The 21505-nt window shown below is 39.0% G+C and overlaps 1 protein-coding gene across 1 annotated transcript in view; it reads left to right on the top strand.

Moving 5' to 3' along the window:
• The first annotated feature begins 2325 nt into the window (after positions 1-2325).
• The window catches only part of grin2da (glutamate receptor, ionotropic, N-methyl D-aspartate 2D, a), a 100108-nt gene continuing 80928 nt past the window's right edge, over positions 2326-21505 (top strand). Inside the window, exon 1 of the mRNA XM_039652626.2 lies at positions 2326-2786. The gene's annotated coding sequence lies outside the window, so the exon portion shown is untranslated. The remainder of the gene's footprint in view (positions 2787-21505) is intronic.

The raw sequence follows: 21505 nt of genomic DNA, 5'->3' as shown, positions 1-21505 counted from the left end.
AACATGAACCTTTTAGGCATCAGCATTTTTTTTTCTCAGCATACGTCCTCCACTTCTTTGCCTTAAAGGAACAATTTGGGATTCAATCCCCAAAACTCAAACAGAAACGGTACTCTCGTTCCTTGCTTTAAGGTAAGACTGCTGATAAGATGGTTCTCCACTATAATCATGGAAAGACGCTTATTTTGCTGTTGGCTTGAAGTAATGACTTAAAGCTTCAGATATGAACAAGCCATAGATACATAGATGGACGCATTCAATAGCCAGTGCAGCAGAAAATAAGAGAAGAACCATTTATGCCATTGCTATTTCAATGAGTATAAAAATTACGTATGAATGATTTATAATGACCTCAGAGACCTGCTTACTGGATTGCATAGCTAAAATATTCACTTGCCTCTGGTACAAGCCAAACTAATACAGCAGAGATGTTAGTGTTAGTTTTACATCAAAATTGCATGGAAGTAGTGTGCAATTTTTACACTATTCACTCTAGTTTTACACAATTCCTGCATAATACCTTTTCATGGTGCTGCACTAGGGACTTTATCTCAGAACTGTTTACTGGGCTGACTGTACCAGTGTTTGCTGATTTATGTGTCCAGGTTGTGATGAGGGATTGGGCTCAGTCTCTCCAATGTAAAAAAAAAAATATATTTTCAATGTTCATCATACCACTACTGCCAACAGAGGTCACTGCCCTGTCCTCCAATTCCTTGCTAGACCATACAAAATGGGACGTGAGTCCTGTGCTTTTAAATTAATTAGTGCTATTATATATATATATATATATATATATATATATATTAAGGAAACTGAATGTGGCTGAGTATTACTGGACAAATAAAGGCAGGTGGATATATAATCGTGTTCAGTTTTTCAGATGTGATCCTCTTTTCAATCACACTTTTGCACACTCATCTGTCACAAGAATATTACTCACACGCTCACATACTGTACATGCACAGCAGGGTTGGTTTGCATGGTTTGAATTAGATTTTAAATTTTAAAATCATAAAGAAGATTCAAGAACACAAGCTGAATTTAAGGAAGTAGAATAAAAATGAAATGAATGGATACAATTGGAGTAATATAAAATTCATATAATTAATAATTTAACTAGAAAGTTCATTACATCACTGTGGTAACATTCAAGACCCAGTTAAAAACATGTTTTTAACGTGCATTAGGATAATGTGATTATATGTGGCTGTAATATGGGTGTTTAATGTATTGTATGTACAATGTAAACCTTGAGCCTCTGGAAAGGTGCTATATAAATAAAACTTAATCTTCTTCTTCTTTATTATGAACATTGGCTTATTTAAAGGTTCTTTTTTAAAAAAACAAAATGGCAGTTTTATGGTGTATGTCTAACATATAAACTCACAGTTATAGACTGAACTATTTAGACCTATGCAGACAGACAGACAGACAAATTAAATTTAAATATAGGCTAATGTCAAATCAGTTTTAATTTTTTATAGTTGTACTGCATTTAAATGGTTAGGTTGACCGTTATTATAACTAGGCTAATTAAACAGGTTTTCTTTAACATCTTTATGTTTTATATAAGGTAGGGCATACTTTTAAATTAAAACATATGAAACAACTGAAATTTGTATTTAATTTCTATAGTATATAGTTCATCACGAAAATTAACTTTTAATTTTATTGACTAATTCCAATTCAATACATTTCTTGCTGTCAATTCAATTTCCTGTGGGGCGTGGTCAAATTCAATTAAATTTTGCAAACACTTACTCAATCACCCACAACATCTCCATCCACTCAAACACTGTCTGTATTTCTCGGTATTTCTCAGTCCGTCCAAACACACAGCAGAAGTGATTACCTTCGGATAGGATAGGACAGCAGAATACTGAGCACTCACGTTCTCTGCAGCATTCAACACCCTGACGTCCAGCAGAGGACAACAAAATGACCGGCTCGGGGGGAGGAGTAGCCTACGATAAAACAGACAAAAAAACCTCAAGAGTTTGAATTGAAACGCTCTCATAACTCACCTTTTCACCTTGCGCCAGTTAAACCCAATTGGGATTGATAAAAAATTAACTATTTGTAAAAAAAATGACTTTGCGATTTAGTGTTCTGTGTAACACAATGGCAGAAAATCCGTTATAAAGGGAAGATTAGAGAATAATTTAGTCTTGATTAATATCGAGCATTTTGATATCTCTGTTGCCTCTCCTTTTAGGCGGCTATAGGCGCTAGTTGCGTCTCTGGGGTCTTTAAGGGGGGAATAAGCGGAACGTTCCAAGTTGGGGCTAAAGGACGGGAGGAGGCGTGAGAAAGCCTACTATAATAAGCATGTTGATTACATAGTGATACGCCACCGGTGCGTGCCGTGAACCTCCGCTTTTAAAACAGTCCTGCATCCTTCCACAACGGCAAGTTTAGCATTCAACACGTGTCGCGTGAGTGATGAAGAGAGAGAGAGAGGTTGCTAGGTGACGGGGCGTATATACTGAATTTTAACAAAATAACTGGAGAGAGAGACTGAGTGAGTGAGTGAGAAAGATACGGGAGGGGGGAGGTAAGGAGGGTGGGAGAGAGCTAGTCAGCAACATGTAGGCAGGCTGAGTAAAGAGAGGTCGAGACTGTGTGTACGTACAATTTCTTTTTCTTTTTTTTCCGTTTTACCTCAGAGAAACATACCGGGTTGGAACGTCGTGAAAATGGGCAGCTCTGGAATGGATATACAAGTGACGAAGTGCCGCAGGGAGAACAGAGTGTCTGGATCCTGAAAAAAAAAAAAAAAAACAGTGAGTATGCTGTTTTTCTTTCTTGTGTGGTGTTTGGTGAAGTCCTTAACGGATTTTTGCCCTTCAAATCGGCAAAAGATGACAAGCACGAGACACGCTTATGCGGCAGCGCCTGAACGCTCCTGCATCTCGCGCGCATATCCACTTGATGGATAGGAGACAACCGGCCGGTGCGCGAGGGGTTTGACCCCTCTGTCATTGATGCGCGTGCACATAACGCAAGGTCTCTCTCTCTCTTCTAAACCGACTATCAACCAGACACCCTAAACCCATGTAGGATAGTAGTGACTTTTACCCTATGTGCTCGCGAATAGGGTCTCAACTTTACCTCACTAACAAGGGTAGAGCCTAGTATGCTTCCTTAGGGAGAGCAGCAGGAGAGCACGTATGTAAAGCCATTCCGTATTACACTACAGTGTTGTGTGTGACAAGTGGTCGCGCGAATTTCATTGACAGACTCATGTAAAATAGTGTTATATTTTTCCTGTTATTGTTTTTTTTACCTTACATGTAAACCGGCGTTTTAATGCAGACATTCGTTTCTCCTTGTGTGTGTGTGTGTGTGTGTGTTTAGTTCGATCAAACGATAAATCAGTTTTCGTCATATTGTGTGTAGCCGCAAGTGCACAAATATGCCTACATTTCAAGGATTTAACATGGTTTTCCTCATATAATACACACAAATTATGTAATTTCTGTTACTCAGAATAATATAGCTAGTTTGTTTTTAGAAGTGTGGCATATAAAAAAAAATCAAATACATTTATTAGGTCTGAAATATCAGAGCCAGTGTGCTTAGTTCAGTAATTGAGGTGCCTTCTTTCTTAGCTCAGATTGCCTCCTTTTGTGTGCCACTTGTTACTGGGCAATCAAGATCCACGGATCTCCGGCTATTAGGAGGAATAAGCTGATTTTTTTTTTATTGTTCCTTGGGCTTTAACATTGCTGCAAATGTCAGAATGCTTTGAATGCTGTGAATTGCATATTTGAGTTGTAGATTCAATTAATTTTAATGTGGCTGCCGTTCTACTTGTTTTCTTATCGTGTCGGCCAGCTCTCAATGCCAAGGTATTATGGGTAGGCTGCTCAGTGTATTTGACAGCTCTTCACTAAGCCTTCAGCCATCTCCTAGCTAAATGTTCAAGTTGTGCAGGTGACCTGCCTGAGACATTGGAGTTAGTTTGACAGTCCTAAGATTTCCTATGGGAAGCCAGGTTTTTGCTGGAGCCACCTAAAGGCTCATCTGACAGGTCTGAAGGTGGCAGAAAGGTACACAGTTTGGGCTGTCTCAGAGATTGCAGCTGCTTCAAAGTCCTCCCCGGGTTACAGTTGTTGACTCCAAGAACCACCCACCATATAAACACACACATACACAAATAAATAAATAAAAAAACAACCTCACTTGCTTCAGTTGAAGCAGCACAGCTTGAGAGGGCATTTTGGGATGACTGCCCAACAGGAAGCCGGCCTAGAGGTCTTGAAAAGGCACATCCCAGGGAGAAAGCGAGAGAGAAGCCAAATTGCGTCCTGTTTCCCCTCGCCTTTTCAAGCCCCCTCCCTACGGGTTTCAGTGTTTGCCAGACCCCAGCTGTTCTGAGGAGCCACCTCCTACGTCCAACCATGTCATGTCTATGCATCAGAGCTGTGTTACATCACCCCATGTACAAGACTGAGACTGAATCACAAGACTTCAAAGAAGTTCAAATTTTACTACATTATCCAATGTCGTAGAATGATTGCCCTATTGTGTGCGGTTGGGCGATATCCAAATATGAAGTAGGCTACAGTCTGTAGTGTACTGAATGGGGATAACATATTTTTACATATTAGAAAAATAAATGAATTCAAATGAATTCATTTGTGTGGTGATTTGATTGTGTGATGAAGTGCTGTGCTGGATTAGCCTAGGGTGTGGATACTCTTTTCAAGGCCTTTAGACAGAACGCACCTGTATTTGCCTCCAGTCGATAGTATTTTAATATCGGATTCGGTCACGCAATAGATTTTAATACCTGAAAACCCTCCAGAAGGACTTTCTTTGCCCTTTAAACTTAATTAAATGTCAAAAAAAGAGATATAGTTAAGCAATTAGTCTCTCTATAGTCCAAATCGTATCTCAACAGGTGTCCAAAAATGGGCTCCTATAAAACGACAGACACTGAATATTTCGATATTAACTTTTTAATCAGTGGGATGAGACAGGCAAACGACTGTTATAACCAGAGCCGTTAAAGGCTCATCAAACCCTTTTACCATGGTACAGTTTAAATAACCCCTTCTGTTCTGTCTGAAGCTCATAGGGATGGAGCTGAATCTAAATGAAGAAGATTGTAGCAGCCGACGTTACTTTCCCATGGTACCATAGGATTTGTCAACATCACTATGCGAAGTGAGACTTAAATCTTGACAGTGTAGCTTCTCTGAGAACTAGAGTGCTAATGATTTTCAGCAGCTCCGCATCCCGCTTTTCCTGTTCTTCTCCTTGATGGTTCGTATTTGTTGATGTTGTCTTCTCACTGCTCGGCAGTGAGATCACTGGGAGGAACAACTCTGACACTGGCTGTATCTAGAAATAGCAGGCATTTTACTTTTTAAAAAACTCTGCGTATGCTAGCGGGAAAGACGCTGAAGCAGCAAAACTGCTAACTTTGAAGCACATAAAGACATATGCTTTGTGCGAGAGACATTTATTTATGTCTGTGATCTATTTTTACCTAGGTATTGATGTCTAGGGCCCGGCCCATTGTGAAATTGAGGAGATTTGTCTTTCTTTCATACGATTTCAGCATTATGAAGCCCCAAGGAAAGCGGTCATTGACCATTTGCGGCTAATGAGAATAAATGTAGTTAAGTCAGTGATATTCTGTTCAGTGTGATGAACCAAACTCCTTTGGGAGCCCTAATTTTGCACGTTTAGCGTTTAAATAATGGAAGCCACTGTTTCGATGACAATTCACCTTCTCTTTTATTTCTACCTTTGTTTATAAATTCCTGTCCCCGGACAATTTTAGTGCTGCTCAAACTCCCAGGATACTCTCAGAAAACAATAGATTCGTCTCTCGATCCAACTTCATGTCAAAACAGGGTTTCGGCTCTTCCGCAAGGTCGACCTCAAAGGCATGTGACAGGAAGTCAATGATGCAACGAAGCCACAATTCCAAATAGCTTAAGCCTTCCATCATTTTTACGCTACACTCTCAGTGACAATCTTCTGATTGCCGCAGAAAGTGCATATATCACCATGTTGAATAACATTTAATCAAACCCATTATTATTATTGTACTGAAAATAGGAAATTAAACATTTTATGAGGAAATGAGCATATGATCTAACCTCTTTGTTCAATTTGTCATCTACTATTTCAGCTTTCCTTCTAGCTGTTCGATCTCCTCCTTTTGCTTTATTTGGCTGTGAAAACACTCAGACCCCCTGCTTATGCTGTGACAGAGTGACATGATATTTAAACACAATCTCTCCCAATGCGCAACAGACATTTTCTGTCTAATGGTCCTGCACTAGGCTGCCTGGCAGCCAGCATCGTTCCACATGCTCTCTCCCGCCGGTCTTTTCTCCGCCCCCTGAAGAATCTCACCCGAACCCAGATGCGCTCTGATCACTGTGAATTAATAACTCCACACTTTCTTTTCTACCAGCAGAGACTCCCCATATGTGTTTATTCATCTGATTTTCAGTTCGATTGCAGCAAGCGCACTACCCTCATGTGCTGGCTTAGTATGAACTTGATGCTCGTTGAGATTTGTCCTTAATTTGTACCCTTTTGGTCAAGCTGTAACCCCCCCCCCCCCCCCCCGTTCTCGAGTGATATGTGGTCGAATGATGTCTTTGTCTTTCGACTGCTTGATTGCTCATCTAAATAAGTACCTTAGTGAAAAGGGAACAAGGGTGAACCGCTATTTCGCACTCTGTTAACATGGGGGCTTGAAATCAGCCGTAAATTACCCTTGCTTATCGGGCAGGCGTGAATGTTTTTCTTTTTTTTTTCTGTCTCTCTCTCTCTCTTTCTCTCTCTCTCTCTCTCTCAGGCCATTGATTGTAAATTCTTCTTTGTTCCAATGTAAACCGACATTTTATCTGTGCACTTGAAGTCTTAGCTGTGGAGTCCAGAGCCTCTGAAAGTTAAGCTAGCCAAGCTCATCCTGGGTTCGATTTAATCTGACATGATGTCTTGTGGGTGCGGGCGGATGGCAGGGTGGAGTTTGCAGGGATTCCCTCCTTCTCTTTCCCCTGAGTGAGACAGACAGAAACCGGCTCCCCGCGAGCTTCCGAAATTAAATCTCAGGGGTCTCCACAGATGGGATTTTCAATGCAGGGCAATATGGCTTGCTGCTGCCACTGTCACTTTTACTCTTTGGTGCTCCACTCTCTCCTCCCTCTCCTTGGATATAATTCAAATTAAGCTCCTCACCTTTGCAAGTTTTTTTTTTGTCTGAGTTTTTCAGCCTTTTCTTTATTTTGTATCTCATGTAGGAGTTATTAATTAACCATAGTTTTATGGCAAGAGGCATCTTTGTTTTGGATGGTGCTGTTTTCTTTCACCAGTTGATAAATATGTTGTTTGATATACATCCAAAGAAAGGCTTCAAAAGGACATTTTTCTTGCATGACGGTGCGGGTATTTTCCCACTGGTTAATCGACGTGTGACAACCAGTGGTAGAAAGAGTACTAAAAAAGTGTACTCAAGTAAAAGTATTGCTTAAGTAATAATTTATTTGAGTACAATTAGAAGTACTAAATAATAATTTGACTCAAGAGTAAATAAGTAGTTTGCTTAAAAACTACTCAAGTTACAAAGTACCTATTACATAGTATTATTTTTCTATTTTTACCCTAAATGAGGTTATGACCGCAATATGGAGCGTTAAACAATTTCGTACAAAATTTGCTTCATACATTTAGTTTTTCACACTTTACCATTAAACTCAACTGTGCACATGCAATAACTGCGTCCTTCTTTGAGCTGAGTTTTCTATTTACTTCAACTGTTAACTGTATGTTAGTATGGGGAAGCTTGTTGACGCTCTGACGCTCGGACAGCATTTTTATAACCGTTTGGTAACATTTGGGTGAAAAAAAAGAATAATTAGCTATTATTATTATTTGCATCTAGTGCAATTGGTCAAATCGGTGTTACCGTGAGGAAATTAATTGCAATTTCCGCTTAAAATGGGGGTTCGTAAATATTTCCAATGCCTTGTTCTTTTGTAACTGGTCCCTATATTCAAACATTGGCATATAAATGATAGGAAACCCAGCAACGGCGATAATTAGCATTTCTTCCATTTTCTCGGAAGTAATGTTTTGGGACAAACGTTCACATCGCATGTTCCTCCAGAATCATCCAACGCGAAGGACGTTTATATTCCAATTGGTTGCTGGCGTTTTACCGCTGCTTGCCTCTGAAACGCGTCATAGCTCGTTACCATAAAGCTCATAAAGCTACTTCAACTTTCTGATTGATGCTCTCGTTGCTCAAAACGCGATGCTGATGGATTTCACGCTCCTTGCAGCAGAGAGAAGCGAGCTTCCATTGAAGATGAATGACTTCCGGTAACTTTGGAAGCTCAAGTCGGCGGCGTGTGGACGTACAGTTAGTGCTCTGGTAATATAGGCTATGACCCATTTCATGAGCTGCCATAATCAAAATTTTAAATCAGAGTATGAGAATAGCTCACTTACATTAACCAAAATATTCAAACGTTAGCAATACTGATTCAAAACGTGTGCGCCAGTGATTGAATGTCAAAGCGCATTTTTAACAGCCAAATGCCAGCTCGCCCTGTTTCTCCTTCGGCACCCTCGTTAAAGTAGGCTACTTGGTACTTTTGGTGGGAAAATAAATCTAGCAAAGTTGAATTATTTTTAATAAAATAATAATGTAATAACGGGCTGGACGGTGGAGTTTTTCCCTATGAATGCCTGTGTGGCCGTGCACATTTTACTTTCACGTAAAGATTTCTATATTCTTAATGAAAAACGTAACAACAAAACAGTACAGTGACAAACTTAAAACATAACTTTTATTAACAAATCGAATAAGACTGCAGCCTCATGTAAATGAGTGTTACTTCCACAATCTTGAAACCAAATCTTCTGCCATCATCAGCTCACCTCACCCCCGTCACATGATAAATGAAGTCTGACTCCTTTTGCTGATCTGTGCTGCGACTCTTGGTTCGCTCACACTGTATTAAGCAGACGCGTTCACTTTTTAATGACAGGTTGTTCTCTAACTGAACTAAATGCTTTTTATCACTAAAAATCGCTGCTGTGGGCAAGTGATGTAATTGGTGTGTGGCTTGCAGCAAGCCTACTTGGAGGTTTCTCGGTCACTACTCAGGGTAGTCTCATTCTTTTTAAAGCAATATTCCGTGTTCAGTACAAGTTTAGTTTAGTTTAGTTTACGGGGCGGCAGTGGCTCAGTGGTTCATGTGGGTTGTCTACGAACCGAAAGGTTGGTGGTTCAATCCTCGGTTCCACCTGGCCAAGTGTCGAGGTGTCCGTGAGAAAGACACCTAACCCCAGCTGCTCCCGACGAGCTGGCTGGCGCCTTGCATGGCTGACACCGCCGTCGGTGTGTGAATGAGCGTATGAATGGGTGAATGTGAGGCAATATGTAAAGCGCTTTGGTGGCCATTAGGTCTATGAAGGCGCTATATAAATGCAGTCCATTTACCATTATTTTAGCTTGAATGTAAGTGTTTGTTGTATAATGTTGATTACCATAAAAACATTTAGGCTCGTCCCTCGTTTCAAAGAAAGAACAAAAAAGCAACAATCAAGGTTGCAGTGAGGCGTTTACAATAAGTGAATGAGGCCATTTTTTTTAAATGTGATGCTTACATTAACTCGTTTTATCTGTTTGTGTATTATTAAAGTTGTAAAGCTTTTTAAGTATTTTTTTACTGTCATTTGGGTGATTGTTGTAACTTTACAAGGTAATTTTAACATTTTATGGATTGCCCCCATTGTCAGTTCCTCATTGTAACCCAGATTTTTGCAAATTGTCCCTCAGATGTTTCAGTTAAAGTTTCTTTGCTCATTTTACCTCAGATCTTTCTGGTACAAGTCTTACTGGCTATTTCTCTAAACCTGTTATAGCTTGAAACATGTCAGGCTAGCATTCAGAAGCCACACGATTTACTCATCAGAGCCACACTTAAAGTGATTGTATTGAAGATGAAGAAGCCGATTTGACGGATAAATCCAATGACATCGGTATCAAAGGATGAGACGAGTGACTATGAAGCATTCAACTGTAACACTCACCCTGGGATTGTTTCTCATTATCTCTAATAAAGTGCAGGGTTCTCGTGTAATGAAATAAGCCTTCAGGTGTGTTGTCAATGCTTTTCTGTTTATTATTTATCATCCCCCATTTTATTACTTTAGTCCTCTTCTCACTAACAATGCCTCTAGTCGTAACAATGCTTTCGGTGTAGAGCATCACAGCCAGATGTTTCTGCCCACTCCATTACTCATCATCTTTATTTAAGTGCATTGGCAAGCAGGGCGACTGCGTTCTAGACATGGCCGGAATCTGTCCTTTGTGTGCTATTTTTTTAGTTCAATATCTCAATGTTTGTGCCCCAAATGGCATGTGCATGGACTATGCTGTTTTTTTGGAGATGCATCTCCAAGAATTGTCTATATGAATATTTCAGAAAGAGAGAAACGACAATGAAGTCAAGTCATCTTTATTTCTATATTCCTTTATACAAAACAGATTGCTTCAAAGCAGCTTTACAGTGATCAACAGGAAAATAATGATTCAATGATGTAAACTGGGTTCAGCTGAAGTCAGCTCAGTTCCGTTGTACGGATCGTCAATTTTTCAAATAAGGCAGCTCTGCAGAAAGCGGTGATGTCATTGTCTAGCTCATGCAGTCAAATTCTCTTCAGCTAGTGTCATTGTCCTTGTCCAAGTCAGTTCGGTGTTGATTCAGTTCCGTTCAAAAACTGTAAAGACCATCAATTCTAAAATTAGTTCTATTCAGCTCTAAAGCAGCTCTGCAGAAAACAGTGATGTCATCATCTCGCAGTTCATTTCTCATTCGATAGAGTCAGTAGAATGAAATAGATAATAAATATTTATTCTGGTGCACTTACCGTTATTGTTTTATCAGAGTTTAGGCTCCTGTGTAATAGTAGCCTAGGCTATTCAGCAACTCAAACATACCAAACAACAATTACCAAAAACAGATTTTGCACGGGCATTGCACTAGTTACATTAACAAAGAATAAATAGCTACTGTAACAAATTCTATTTCTCTTTGTTAGTTAATGCATTAACTAATTGTAAAGTGTTATTCATTATAATTTTTTTGTAAATGTAAATAAATGTTTCAAATAGATTAAAGTGCAAAAAAATTATATTTATTCTGTATTTTGTATTATATTTATTGTATTTAAAAGTTATTAAAGGTGCATAATGCAACAAATAAATGTAAAAATAGCCGTTTTTCTATGCTTAAACAATTGCCTGATGGGCTGAACGAGCCCTTCTCTGATCACTGCGATTGCCTCTATAATCATGTACAGTAAAATAAATAAGAGGAATTCGGGCTCGAATTTGAGACTGGGCGTGATGTCATGCGCGTTCACGCTCACCTGGCTATGTCTGGCAGGTTTGTGTATTCGCCGCCATTCTCCGTATCAGAGAAGACAACTCGAGTGACACAACTTTAGTTAACTTTCCACAAAAGTAGAAGATGGATTCAGAGACCAGCTTGTAGTTCATTCCAAACCCCAACGCAAACTCCACGTAAGACAAAGAAAAGAAAACTTTTGTCTAGTGCTAGGAGTCGGAGTAAGCAGAGAGTCAACATCGGGAAGCTTTCAACAAATAGAGAGATCTCCGGTCTGCTCTAGGGCTCAAACGGATATACCAAGTAATAACTTACGTATATTGTTCATGAACGTGTTTCCATAATGATACAATCATAAGTGGATACAGTAAGCACATAAAACAGTTCAACATGGAGACAGATGGAAACAAAAATCGAAGTTTTCTACCACCCCCGTTTCCCCTCACACACACACACATAGGTGTGTAATTTACTCAAATGCCTTTCCTTTCATATATTTTAAATGACTTGCAGATTTATAACTTTATTACCTCATTATGACTAACAAAAGATGTGTGCGGCTAATGCTCCTTTGGTTATGATGAACAGCTCGTGCAAACGTGTGTGTGTGTGTGTGTGATCCATGAGCGTGCACACCTCTGGTTGCAGTTTCGCTTGTCACCAGAGGGGGCGTAGTTCTGCAAAAACTCAGAGACTTGTGTTTTGCACCTTTAAACATGTTAGGAGGACAACACTTTTTTTCTGTAACTTAATTCAGTACAGTACAGTACATTCAGAGATGTCTAATATATAGTTTTGCTTGTAAATGTCTCCTTTTATCCATTTATTAAGGTAAAAAACATTATAAATTTGCATTTATCAATGTTTTTAAATGCTCTCTTAAATATTTCAACTCACATGCAAATGTGCTGCTTGGGAAAAGTAGCGTCAAGCCCTGTGAGGAGCTAAACCATCTAGACAGAACCTAATATGGTCGTACTTCCTGGTTCTAGTTTGAACTCCAGCTGCTGCATTTTGGAGAATATGCGGTATGTGATCGCGGGATGAAAATAGAGATTAGGATGGACTGAAAGTTAAATTTAGGGCTATTTGATCAACAGCAAAAGTAAAGTTGCAAGAAACTCCGAGACATCAGCGGGAATTTTATTGATTGAACCACATTGGTTTTAACTTAATATGCATTACTCGCTCTAATACCATCAGTCAATCAAGGCTTAAAGTGGAGAGAACATAAATCACTAAAGTCCAGATTCTCTTTTGTGTAAAGACACGGGGGTGCATACTGATTGTGCCAAATCTTGTCTTCTTGATTTTTATGTCCATGTAGCAAATGCTTGGTGATTTTAGGCTTTTAGATTTGGATAATGCGTGTCTACGTATGTAAAAAAGCTCTTTAGTTTACAACCAAATATTTGTGGTGAATCTGACCTTTTTTCTTTTTTAAAATTCACAGAGCTAACACTCACTACAACGTTGAATTTTGTGTGAATCTCAATTTGTAGGAATTCTGGCTGAGCAGCTGCCAGTTTCATACACCAGTGAGCAAGTCGACCCGCTCTGCTGATGCCGGGAAAGTTATCGCTTCAGGTCGCCGAACCGCGATGGTTGGCTACTGGCAGGCCTTCAGTAAATTTAATGTTACAGCCAAACATAACAGATATAACACTCATTGATGGCACTGATCCAGATTCAGTGGCATATCTAATCTAGCTGCAAATCCCATAACTGGGTATGGTTAATTTATTAATGATGCAGTCGTAGTTATCTAAGAAGCATGCACTTAGTATTTATTAGTGGATGGATGAAGAGCAGGGTGATAAAAGCAACAGTGCAGACCTCTCATGAGGCATAGTTTTAAAATAGTGATATGATTCAATACAAGACTCCTTAAGCATTAAGCATCCAAATGAAGACAACAGATTTAATAGATTATATTACAGTAGGGATTACTAGGGATGTCAAATGTTTGATAAAGTTCAACCTCATCATGTGTGAATGATCTGTGAAGAGTGCTTACATCTTGTGTTAATACTGCTGCAATGTGAGCGATGCACAGCCTTGGCAAGATATTAATGTGAACATCTGTTTTGTAGTGTTAATTAATGTTGTTAAACAACAATATTAATTAGAAAACCAGTTACTGTTTTTTAAAATTTATTTCTCTCTTGTTCAATTATTAGAAATGCTTAAAGGGGCGGTTTACTGCTTTTGAGGTGCAATATAACATGTATTTGTGTTTTTTCTTTTTTAAAAAGTCATATTTTTCATAAATTTCACCTTTATTGTAAGCCTCGTTCTCCTCTGTCATTTGAACGACCGATTCACTATGAAACCACTCCCTCAGAAACAGGCAATGGGCTCAGATTTGGGCCGGTGTGTTGTAATTAGCTAAACCGTGTAGTGCACGTTGTCCGGAAACTTCACCCCCATTACCTTTACGGGCGAAAGTTGCATGTGCTCCAGTCAAATGTAAATAATGGTGTCATACTACCATATCAGTTTTTAGCCAAACTCAGACCCAGAAAGCGGCAATGAAGAGAGTCAAGCAGAACCTCCTCAAACACGGCTCTTACAAAACGTTTCTGAATGGTATTATTTATTTCTAATTATTTCTATTCTATTCTGCTATTATTATATAAGAATTTCGATACGTTGTTACTTGAAAATGCTACTGCTGCTTATTAGCTTTTGAGATTTCTCCTGATTAAACATTTAATATAACTGAATTAATGTCTTTTAAAGTTATTGTTTTATCGATATAACGAACAACTGTTTATCCATTCACAAAACTTAGTTTACTCAGTGTATTGTTTTATTTAGGTGTACATGTGGCAGCTGTGTTAACTATACTGTACACTGATGACAGCAGCTGAAGTTTGCTGCAATTACATAGCCTATATTTTTTTTTTTTAACTTTATACAACTTTATACAAGTTTGTCTTACGTGAAATAGCATCGAACTAACTGGCTAATGTATACGCAAACAGCGTTGCCATTGGTTTACGTTCTTGATCAAATCGAAAAATTACGTCATAAAGTACATGAAAAATACATTTACAAAAATACGAATTCAGGTCCAAAATGTTTGTACGCATTTGTCATAGACACGAAATAGCATAACTAAGTGGCTATAAAGCCAGCGCTGACATTTGTTGATGTCCTTGATAAAACTAAAACATTACGTCTGAAATTATACATGCAAATACATTTAAAATTATTAAGTCTGACTTGCAGGTTGCCCAAAAACTGCTGCCTCTGAATCGTGAAATGAATCGTGTTTTAATTGTTTCTTGTTGAATCCGACATTGAATTCGTGGAGATTCTGGAAGCTGTCTTCCGTAAAATGCGCAGCACAGAGAGCTAAATTACAATGGTAATTTTGAGGAACATAATCAAACGTAAATTGTAGCCATTGTTGTTGATGAACTACAACGTCTGTGGGACACAGACGTTGACAGCTGGAACACAGAAGACCTGACAGCTGGCTGAAAATAACACACTTTCAAAGAGCCGCAGAAATATGGCCATGCCCCCTTTTTGGCATATTCCGGTGGGAGGGTTGATGTAAATTCATGGGTTAGTTACGTATAAAAGCCGGGAAGTGTCTTGTTGTAGTCCCATTTGAGTCGTTTTTGTATGACTAGTTTTTGCTGTGAAAACTGGTTATAGAATTATGTAGTTTCAGTATGGTACTTATGGTCTGCTTACCTTGGTCTGCAGTAAAGTCTCTCTCTTTCTCTCACTCTCACACACACATATTATTATTAGTTTTTTTTTTTTTCATATTAGAAAAGTGAATGGCACAGTATGACCCACACACAGATAACTAGATGTCATCAGGGACAGTTCTGTTAGAAATACCCGACAGCTCTATGATCGACTGCAGCCTTGGAGATTGCAGTTATGTGTCCTGATGTGGTAAATGGAGTCTAAAAATCTGTTACATCAGCATCAGGCTTCATGCCTTGTGCATGTCATTTTATAGCTTTCTTTGTTGAATTCTTCATTACAACAGAGCACACCACATTTGTTGCTACTGTGCTCGCATCTATTAACTGAAAGTCTACAATTTATGGCCAAAATTGTGAGTATTCGCTCAACAATTTCCATTTCATCAGTGTTGGGATTTGAGCAAGTACATAACCAGCCAGTGTTCAAAACTCTCTGCTTGTTGTAGCTCGATTCAAAGCGGTAAGCTTGTAAATTAAAAATGTTTTTAATTCCAGTGGTACTGGTGGATTTCCGCGGGAGATTCGAGCATGTCTTTGCGTCGTAACATAACATCTGTACACGTAAAGGAGTCTCGGCTAGTAGACTATATTGCGTGTGAGGATGTTGGAGGTGGCAATTTGATATAATTAAACTTATCAATTTGATGGCGGATCCAGAAAGGTTAAAATGACAATCACCAGTGACAACAGATTCACTCGCAGTAAAATGCTAAAGACTTCGGACTTTGGAGTGGCTACAGAAAAAAAGAGACTGCAACCGGACCCATGCGAAAACAAGGATAAATATCGGAAAGACATTAAATGCAGTCACGCAGTAGAGAGCCTAAGTCCCTCCCCTTCCGGTGGACCAACATGGGATCTTATTTCGGAAAAATATTGTATGGTAGTGAATGGCGAGAGACAACAAATATTTTGATCTCATTTGAATTGTGCCCTGAATTACACATATGATGTTTGTCAAGTTAAAAGATACATTTTAAAGTAAAGAAAGTCGCAGTTTGATGTAAAACCGTTGAGGTATAAGACTGTGAAAATATGTAATTACAAAGACTACAAACCCCAAAGGCGCACATTTTCTCTCAATGAATGAAGCTAACTTTACTGAGGCTAATGTCTCTCATTGTTTCTATAGTCTTACGTTATAATCGTAACGTTATGCCGTCATGCCTCAGTGTTTTGTGCCAGACTGCACACACACAAGCAGCGGATCTCACTCGTTGTTTCGCTTCCTGGGAGATGTAGTTCATTGAGTGATTTTCACATAAAACTAAATGTTACTCTTCTGTTTTTGACTTTCAGAATTATCTTTTAAATTGACAAACATCATATGTGTAATTCAGGGCACAGTTCAGACGGAATAAAAAGATAAGTTGTCTCTCGCCATTGACTACCATACATATTTTTCCCGAAATAAGGTCCCATGAGCCGGAAGCGGAGGGGCGGGATTTAGGCTCTCTATGCTGACGTCGTTAACATGAACAATTTGAGAACAAAGTAGAATTTGCACGGTTATACGTGATATGATAAGTGATCATTAATCAGAGCGATTTACTCCAATCTTATTTGGTCAGAACAAAAGTTGATGTTACTTACTTACTATGGTGAAAATACTTATGTTGGTCATACTTCCAAAAAAGAATAATCTGTGATTCCGAATGACAGTATCCACACCAGTGCGGTGACTGACAGCTGCACATTCTCCTCATATATTGGATTTATCCGCGCTGTGCAGTGCCGAGGCTCAACCCACGTAATAATTCCATGAATAACTGCAATTGCAGATTTCGAACAGAGATGGCAACAAAGAGGAAAAACTACATGTATGCATGAGATGAAAAATTAGGGATAGGATTGTTTTTGTAACAGAACATGTTTTAGATTTTGTGAGATTTACCCAGTTTTAATTAATGGTTGCAACTGAAAAAAAGAGTTTTTGTCACATTGTTTTTGTCTTTTAGATATAACGTCAGCAGTGCAAGGAAACTCAACACTTACTGTTTGTGGTTCTTCTTTATTGCCTATTTTTGTTACATTTGAAATGGCCTTGTGTTTGTAAACCTATGACTGACCCTATTTAAGTGTGAGAGTTCCATCTGCATGGTGGAGTGGGCCTTGAGCCCCCCGGCCGGCCTGCAATTCCCAGCAGCTCTCTTTAAGAGCCTGTGTCTGAGCCAGCTAAATATCAACTCATTAGCTCAGGCAAATGGGACTGCAATATATAAATAAATAAAAACGGAAAGGGAAAAGAAAGAATAATGAATCCATTAAGCCCTGGTGAGAAACACAGGAAACACATGAGAGGGAAAGAGTAGAAATTCGTTGTTTTTTTTTAGCATTCTTCCCATATTTTTTTGCTTGTTTTTTCCCACGTTTCAGACCTTCTTGCTACTGTCCTTGTTCTGTCCTCATTTTTCTTGTTCCTCCCCTCTCTGTTTCTATCCCATGTCTAGCTCTCTGATTTTTCTTTTTTTGGTATGTCTGTTCCTCCCTGTCTGTGTCCTATATCTTTTGCTCACACTTCTATCTGCTCGCAACCTTTCACCTTTGCGGTCTGTAATTTCCTGGAATATTCTTTCGCCCTCATGTTCCCAAGCCTCTTTCAAATCTAATTAATCAAATTATTGTTAAGAACACTGGAAACAAGGTCACAGCGATGTCTGTTGATTACTTTCCCCTTATTGCAGAATAAAGCAGAGTGTTGATTCATGTACTTGGATGCTTGGAGCCTCACAGATACCATAACACCATTTTTTTCCAGGTTTTTAACACCTCATTTACAACAACAATATTTTCATCATGTCGTCTTTTTGTGGACCCAAAAGATTGCACCAGTGTTCAATCAACTGAGATGTTATTTTTCCCTCTTTTAACCTTGTTGTTCTTAGCGGCTTGCTAGTTCTCAGGTACAATCTGCTCTCTCGCAGCGACGCACTCTTGAAGAATATGCATAAAGTAAAGCATATGGTGCAATGAATTGCAATTCCGTGCTCCTCATGCTAGCTATGGAAGACTGAATGAAGATGTTGTTTCATAAAATGACAGAACTGATTTTGCCAGGCCCAGGTGGGTCTGTAAAATGGAAATGGCAATTTGCACCCAGAGACTAATGATGGCATTATCGTACGCAAAACAAATATGAGGTTAAATATTAATTTAATGCTGTAAAGATGGGCTTGTGTGTCGAGGCACGCTGAAATGAGTGCCTGTTGCACAGGGGGATGGAGGTGCCCTGAAGCGGTCCGGCACATCAGCACATGGATTCATATTTTTTTTAGGTGCGTAACGCGTAGCACGCGGTCGCAAGGGTCGAGGCTGGGCCCGAGTGAAAGGAAGCCATCTTTAGCTGCATGAAATTCCATCTCTGTCAGACCCGGGGCCCTGCAGTGGCGTGAAAAGCAGTTCGATCTTGACAGAATTTAATTTGTTTTTCTTCACTTTTCTCCGCCTTTCTTTTGGGTTGAGGCTGTGCAATATGTTGCTAAGAGGATGTTTTTTTGTTGGGAGGGGATCTTCAGTTTGATTGTGAATCCAGAGATAACGCCTCACTATAGAATCCTTTTCCACAGAGAAGGTTATTGCACTGCGCGGAGAACACTCGTGTGTGTTCTTTTGCACTAGCAAGACCGAGGGGAACGGTGGCTTACGTCAAGGTTCCTCGCTGTAATGTATTCAATGAATGGGGTCTCTGCTCTGCTAATTATACAAAGTAATTAACAGCAGGTTTTCAAGGTAGTGCATATCATTATGTCGTTAAAACTGTCCTTTGCGGAGGAGTGTAGGAGTCGATGGTGGACCGGTACGACCTCTGAATCGACATTGGGGCGTGGGTGGATATTTTCTCATGCATTGCATTGTACAATAATATCACTCTGAACTCTGTGTTATAGCCACACATAAGCTTATATGCTGTGAAATGGGCTGCGACGGGCAGTGGGATCCGTCTTTGTTAAAGTCAACATGAAATCTAAATTGACCTTATTAACTTGCTTGATATACACACTCCTGCTCATATTTTACATTGATGCACATTATTCAAAATATATATTTTTTTTTTGTATTCATATTTTCTGTATTTTCTTTACGGTATATTCTTTCATCAAAATGTATGAACTTGCTCCTCCTCTGAAACAAGCAACAACAAAAAGTATTTGTAATCTTTCATTATAATGTAATAATTTGCTCTCCTCTTACAATTCCTCTTAGTTTTCATTCACTTCCACCTGGACCCGTTCTGATATGCTACAACCACTTTAATAACCCAATCAATTAAGTCTTGCCCTAGCCTAGACTAACTAAAACACTTAATTTTCTTTGTTGGAAAGTCTTCTTTTATGAAGAGGTTTCGTAGCAGTACCATAAAAGAAGAATATATGATTCCCACAATGAACCTGTCAGTAAAATGTTCTTAGAAGAACCATTTTTTTCTGAGTGTGAAGAACTTTTTTCTACTTCATTGATGTTAAAGTTCCCGTGAACCGGAAGTTGTAAACACATTTTTTTCCAGTGTTGTGACGCATTTCTGAGAGAAACGGAATAATAAGGCAAAATAGTGGGTGTGGATTTTTTTTCCAAGTAGCACCTGATTGGATCTAGAAAAGTAGGTATAACAATTGGAATTATAAAACTATGTTTATTTGCCATTATTGCTGCAAACTTAACCGTTATGATAGTAACCTGCGTGTAACTTACTAACCCATGAGTGCCACAACCTAAAATGTATCTCCTCGCCAACTCTCCTTTCCACACGCTGTCAATGCTTGCAAACACACAGGCAACCGGTCTACTGTCAGTTGGAGGGGCGTTGTTACGGATGTTAAGTAGACACCCAAACCGTCAAACCTACGTCATCAGGGAAGGTCCTCCAAGGCAGAGGGGAGGGGAATTTTCCGATTTTGATAAAAGATTACGAAGCCAAAAACATATTTGTGTGGATTGACTTGCATGGATGAATTGTTCACCACAAACAGTCAATTTAGGCAAAGTAAGTATGGTCAATTTTGAGTTCATTAAAAGGGTCATGAACTGGCTTTTTAAATTTTATTATATTGTGGTCGGAGGTCAACTTATGACATTTGCTTGGTTTTTGCATTCAAAAACTAGAGCCAGACCGATTTATCGGCAGGCCAATATTATCGGCCGATGTTAGGCATTTTCCAAACTATCGCAGTTATAATGGCCGATAAATGAATATTTCAAAAATAAAATTAAAACGGACGAAACACGCTTCAACCATGTCATGAGTGTTGGAGTTGTATAGTTTGTCCACCAGAGGGCACTCTACACCGTCCCTGTTGGCAACACTCGTGTATAACGCACCACACATCATGCAACCTGCTGATCCAGGTTGCAGGTAGCTTATAAGGCAATGTAGGGACTAATTATTATTTTATTTATCAGAACTTGTATATATTTTGATGTTCCTCTGTTCCGTTGTGACAAGTTTCTTTTTAAAATGCATTTTCATATTATTTTAGTTAAAACTCATAAATAACTACACATAACTAATGTTAGGCAAATCTGTTAATGTTTTGTTCTTGGAAAAAGATTTTTAAAAAATTTAAACAAATTTTTGTATCGGTATCGGCTTTCAAAATCCTTTATCGGTCGGGCTCTGTCAAAAACATCAAAATGAATAAGTAATAGGCTAGTTTTTACCCTAGTTTTGAGCCTACCTGAAAAATGGTCGGTTTTTATGGCCGTCTCGCCCTGAATACTTGGAAGTAAACGCCCACTGCTGTGAGTGGATAACAGTTTTGCATATTATAATGAGTTTCAACTCACCCGTCGATGCACTTGGGGGAAATTGTTTTGAAAACGTCCAATGTTGTAAAATGGAAAACGGAATGATTCGACCATACATGTTCGACCCAGAGTCCGTGTGTTGCACAATTCCTGACAGATTCAATGTAGACGGCACAGCACCGTTCTTTACTCTTAATCGGTCTGAAAATCCAGTCTTGTTTACAAAACAATCCTCAGTGAAATGAAGCGAACAGATGGTTTTACCCTCATCAGCTGGAGTGGAACGTCATTAAAAATAAAGTTTATCCATGGAATCCAGACATGGCAAAGTTCGCTCTTGCCGCTCTGTTAACGACGCCGTGGAAAGATTCGTGGATGCTCTGATTCTCTGACGTAGATCGAATGCATGGGGGGAAAAAAACGGTATTTAAAGGGGCCACAAATGCAAACAACCATGTCAGTCGTTATTTTTGCAGAAAATTGATCGATGGAAAAAACTTTAAAATTATAGTGACATGTTTGCTAACGAAATAAACTAATTAAAAGCCATACGTGTGTGGTGTGGCTTGTGTGTTCATGGTTAAGTGCTATTATAATTTGCATTCTCGCTAAAAAAAGTGTTCTAGCACACTAGAAAAT

Source organism: Pimephales promelas, chromosome 18 (assembly GCF_988280905.1).
Source record: "Pimephales promelas chromosome 18, fPimPro1.hap1.1, whole genome shotgun sequence".
In the NCBI taxonomy this organism is placed as follows: domain Eukaryota; kingdom Metazoa; phylum Chordata; class Actinopteri; order Cypriniformes; family Leuciscidae; genus Pimephales; species Pimephales promelas.
This window is presented reverse-complemented; position numbering and strand designations above follow the sequence as displayed.